The 4832-nt window shown below is 51.0% G+C and overlaps 1 long non-coding RNA gene across 1 annotated transcript; it reads left to right on the forward strand.

The window, feature by feature from the left end:
• Positions 1–2329: 2329 nt before the first annotated feature.
• LOC126985145 (uncharacterized) lies at positions 2330–3944 on the forward strand. Its single transcript, XR_007738349.1, has 3 exons — positions 2330–2836; positions 2967–3088; positions 3429–3944. It is a non-coding gene; the product is annotated as an uncharacterized LOC126985145 (long non-coding RNA).
• Positions 3945–4832: the final 888 nt, after the last annotated feature.

Raw genomic sequence — 4832 nt, forward strand, 5'->3', positions numbered from 1 at the left:
ATAATAATTGGCGTGGCACCTTTGCGACAACTAGCCCACTACTACTACTACCACCACCACCACCACACATTACGACTACTACCTCTACTAAAAATGTCTACTACTACCACTTCTAAAAATGTCTACTACTACTACTACTACTACTACTACTACTACTACTACTACTACTACTACTACTACTACTATTACTGCTACTACTACTACTACTATTACTACTACTACTACTACTACTACTACTACTACTACTACTACTACTACTACTACTACTACAGTTACTCACAGTGTAGGTGGGATATCTAGCCGTGGCTGGTGCTATGACTTGCTGGAGAACTCTCGGAAAAACGTCGACTTCTGTTGCTGCTCACCTCCTTACCGGCCCGCCCGCCCCGCCCCTTCTTGCCCCGCCCCTCCCACCACTCCCTCTGCCACACGTTCATGTCCGTGCTACGCCCAGCCCTCCGCCACGGACTCTGACGCCTCGCCTTCCTTCACCCTCACGTCTGACTCTCGCTCCCCCCCGTCCAGCGCCCAGTCTCCCTCTCCCCCAGGTCATTCATTCCCTTTACTCCCATAGGGCTCCCTCCACCTCCCTTTTCTCCTCCTCCTCCTCTACCTCTACCAATATTCATTACTACTTCCTCCTTCCCCCTTCTTCACTTCTTCCCTCCCTCCTCCCCTCCCTTTTTTTATCAGCACGCCAAGACTTTTATCTTATCTATAGAGGCCAGAGGAGACAACCCACCACCTCGCCTTTCTTATGTGTGTGTGTGTGTGTGTGTGTGTGTGTGCAGGCGCGAGGAGTGTTTGAAACGCTTCCAAATTTGGGCAGTCTCTTGCGAGTTGGTTATTAGTAGCTCACGGCCATTCTCTCTCTCTCTCTCTCTCTCTCTCTCTCGGTAGCAATTTCCCCTCACACGCAAACACACACCTTCCCTCATACTCAATATATCACACACACACACACACACACACACACACACACACACCTGCGCCGGGAAAGATTAACTAATTATCTATTGATCTTGGCCAACGTGTCACTTACCTGTCATGATGGGGGGGGGGGGGGGGCAGGTGCAGGTAAGAGCAGTGGGGAAGGGTGAGGAAGGGGGTGACTAGTTTCGATAGGGGTGAAAGGTGTAAACATTGAAGATCGGAGGGGGATGGGGGTCGACGGGGGGTATAGGTTTTGATGGAGTGGAGGCTAGATGGGATGGTAGTAATGGCGGGATGGGATGGGGATGATGGGGTGAGGATTTGATGGAGTGGGGGCGGGATGGGATGATAATGATAGGGGTGAAATTGGATGGGGAGGATGGTGGGGAGTGGAGGTGGCGAGTGAGTGAAGCAACGCGCCCCTCCGTCGTATGCTCCCCATTAGTTAGGAGGACAAGGGTCAGTGAAGGAGGTGGTGTTGGTGCGTGCGTGCGTGACGGGGTGGAATGTTCTGTACCTGCGTTTCAGGGCATGATTATTCTGGTTATTACTTAGGTGCCTCGCTGTCTCGTTTGGAGTGGCACGGTGTATGTGTGTGTGTGTGTGTGTGTGTGTGTGTGTGTTTTCTCATCATACAATAATTCCTTCGTTCCGCTTCTACGGTATTTTCACACCTTGTCACGTAGTTTACTTTTAATCTCTCTCTCTCTCTCTCTCTCTCTCTCTCTCTCTCTCTCTCTCTCTCTTCATTATCTCATTCCTCTTCCCACTTTTTTTTCCTTGTTCCTCCTCCTTCTCTTCCTCTTCTTCCCTTTCCTCCTCTCCCTCCTTCCTTTCCTCCTCCTCCTATATTCTCTCTCTCTCTCTCTCTCTTCCTTCCTTCCTTCCTCCCTCCCTTTTTCTCTCTCCTCTCCCTTTTCCCCTCACATACGGCCCTTAATTGATTCCTTTCCCCATTCCCCCATCTCTCTCTCTCTCTCTCTCTCTCTCTCTTTGTGTATGGGCCGCAGCGTGTGACATTCTCCCGGATTATTATTGGGACGAAGAGAAGGAAGACACTGGGATATAGCGGTTGTGATGGGGCTCGTTGGCTGGCTGGCTGGCTGGCACAACGGGCGGGGCGGGGCGGGGGTAGAGGTCGGTATGATTTGAGAGGGGTGAGGGAGAGGGGAGACGGATAGATTGGATAGGGTTTTGGTTATTTGGCGAACAGGATTGGATAGGTTTTAGTGGGATGGATGGATAGGTGGGTTGTTTTGGAGTAGGTGGAAGCAGATGGGAGGTGAAGGTGAAGTGGGTGGTGCTGGTGGGTGGGTATAATCAGCAACAACAGCTGTGACTTGAATGGGAAAGAGTAGGGGTGGTGGTCTGTGTGTGTGTGTGTGTGTGTGTGTGTGAAGTACCTCTTAAGCAACAGTATTTCTCCGTTGCTCTTGTTTCTATTCTCGACTAATCGCTTAGTTTAGTTTCTGTCTTATTCGTTCTCATATATGTTGGTTTTCCTAATGTACACACACACACACACACACACACACACACACACACACACACACACACACACACACAGAGTACCATCAACGCTTACACATATATCGACCTGAAGAAACTGGGGCTGTTTACAAATATTTACCGACACTGATTGCTCTGAAGGGAAGGGGAGGGAAGGGAAGAGAAGAACAGGGGAGAGAAGGTAGAATGAAGGAAAGGAGAGGACAGGAAGAACAGGGAAGGGAAGGTAGAGGGAAGGAAAGGAACAGGAAGAACAGGGAAGGGAAGGTAGAGGGAAGGAAAGGAGAGGACAGGAAGAACAGGGAAGGGAAGGTAGAGGGAAGGAAAGGAACAGGAAGAACAGGGAAGGGAAGGTAGAGGGAAGGAAAGGAACAGGAAGAACAGGGAAGGGAAGGTAGAGGGAAGGAAAGGAGGCGACAGGAAGAACAGGGAAGGGAAGGTAGAGGGAAGGAAAGGAAAGGACAGGAAGAACAGGGAAGGGAAGGTAGAGGGAAGGAAAGGACAGGAAGAACAGGGAAGGGAAGGTAGAGGGAAGGAAAGGAACAGGAAGAACAGGGAAGGGAAGGTAGAGGGAAGGAAAGGACAGGAAGAACAGGGAAGGGAAGGTAGAGGGAAGGAAAGGAACAGGAAGAACAGGGAAGGGAAGGTAGAGGGAAGGAGAGGACAGGAAGAACAGGGAAGGGAAGGTAGAGGGAAGGAAAGGAAAGGACAGGAAGAACAGGGAAGGGAAGGTAGAGGGAAGGAAAGGACAGGACAGGAAGAACAGGGAAGGGAAGGTAGAGGGAAGGAAAGGACAGGAAGAACAGGGAAGGGAAGGTAGAGGGAAGGAAAGGAAAGGACAGGAAGAACAGGGAAGGGAAGGTAGAGGGAAGGAAAGGACAGGAAGAACAGGGAAGGGAAGGTAGAGGGAAGGAAAGGAGAGGACAGGAAGAACAGGGAAGGGAAGGTAGAGGGAAGGAAAGGACAGGAAGAACAGGGAAGGGAAGGTAGAGGGAAGGAAAGGAGGCGACAGGAAGAACAGGGAAGGGAAGGTAGAGGGAAGGAAAGGAACAGGAAGAACAGGGAAGGGAAGGTAGAGGGAAGGAAAGGACAGGACAGGAAGAACAGGGAAGGGAAGGTAGAGGGAAGGAAAGGAACAGGAAGAACAGGGAAGGGAAGGTAGAGGGAAGGAAAGGACAGGAAGAACAGGGAAGGGAAGGTAGAGGGAAGGAAAGGACAGGAAGAACAGGGAAGGGAAGATAGAGGGAAGGAAAGGACAGGAAGAACAGGGAAGGGAAGGTAGAGGGAAGGAAAGGACAGGAAGAACAGGGAAGGGAAGGTAGAGGGAAGGAAAGGAAAGGACAGGAAGAACAGGGAAGGGAAGGTAGAGGGAAGGAAAGGACAGGAAGAACAGGGAAGGGAAGGTAGAGGGAAGGAAAGGAAAGGACAGGAAGAACAGGGAAGGGAAGGTAGAGGGAAGGAAAGGACAGGAAGAACAGGGAAGGGAAGGTAGAGGGAAGGAAAGGAAAGGACAGGAAGAACAGGGAAGGGAAGGTAGAGGGAAGGAAAAGAAAGGACAGGAAGAACAGGGAAGGGAAGGTAGAGGGAAGGAAAGGAGAGGAAGAACAAGGAAGGGAAGGTAGAGGGAAGGAAAGGAACAGGAAGAACAGGGAAGGGAAGGTAGAGGGAAGGAAAGGACAGGAAGAAGAGGGAAGGGAAGGTAGAGGGAAGGAATGGACAGGAAGAACAGGGAAGGGAAGGTAGAGGGAAGGAAAGGACAGGAAGAACAGGGATGAGAAGGTAGAGGGAAGGAAAGGACAGGAAGAACAGGGAAGGGAAGGTAGAGGGAAGGGAAGGAGAGGACAGGAAGAACAGGGAAGGGAAGGTAGAGGGAAGGAAAGGACAGGAAGAACAGGGAAGGGAAGGTAGAGGGAAGGAAAGGAGAGGACAGGAAGAACAGGGAAGGGAAGGTAGAGGGAAGGAAAGGAGAGGACAGGAAGAACAGGGAAGGGAAGGTAGAGGGAAGGAAAGGACAGGAAGAACAGGGAAGGGAAGGTAGAGGGAAGGAAAGGAAAGGACAGGAAGAACAGGGAAGGAAATGAGAGGACAGGTAGAACAGGGAAGAGAAGGTAGAGGGAAGGAAAGGAGAGGACAGGAAGAACAGGAAGGGAAGGTAGAGGAAGGAAGGAGAGGACTGGAAGATTAGGGAAGGGATGGTAGTGGGTAGGGAAGGAGAGGACAGGAAGAACAGGGAAGGGAAGGTAGAGGGAAGGAAAGGAGAGGACAGGAAGAACAGGGAAGGGAAGGTAGAGGGAAGGAAAGGAGAGGACAGGAAGAACAGGGAAGGGAAGGTAGAGGGAAGGAAATGATAGGACAGGAAGAACAGGGAAGGGAAGGTAGAGGGAAGGAAA

This window comes from Eriocheir sinensis, chromosome 58 (assembly GCF_024679095.1).
Source record: "Eriocheir sinensis breed Jianghai 21 chromosome 58, ASM2467909v1, whole genome shotgun sequence".
Lineage (NCBI taxonomy): Eukaryota > Metazoa > Arthropoda > Malacostraca > Decapoda > Varunidae > Eriocheir > Eriocheir sinensis.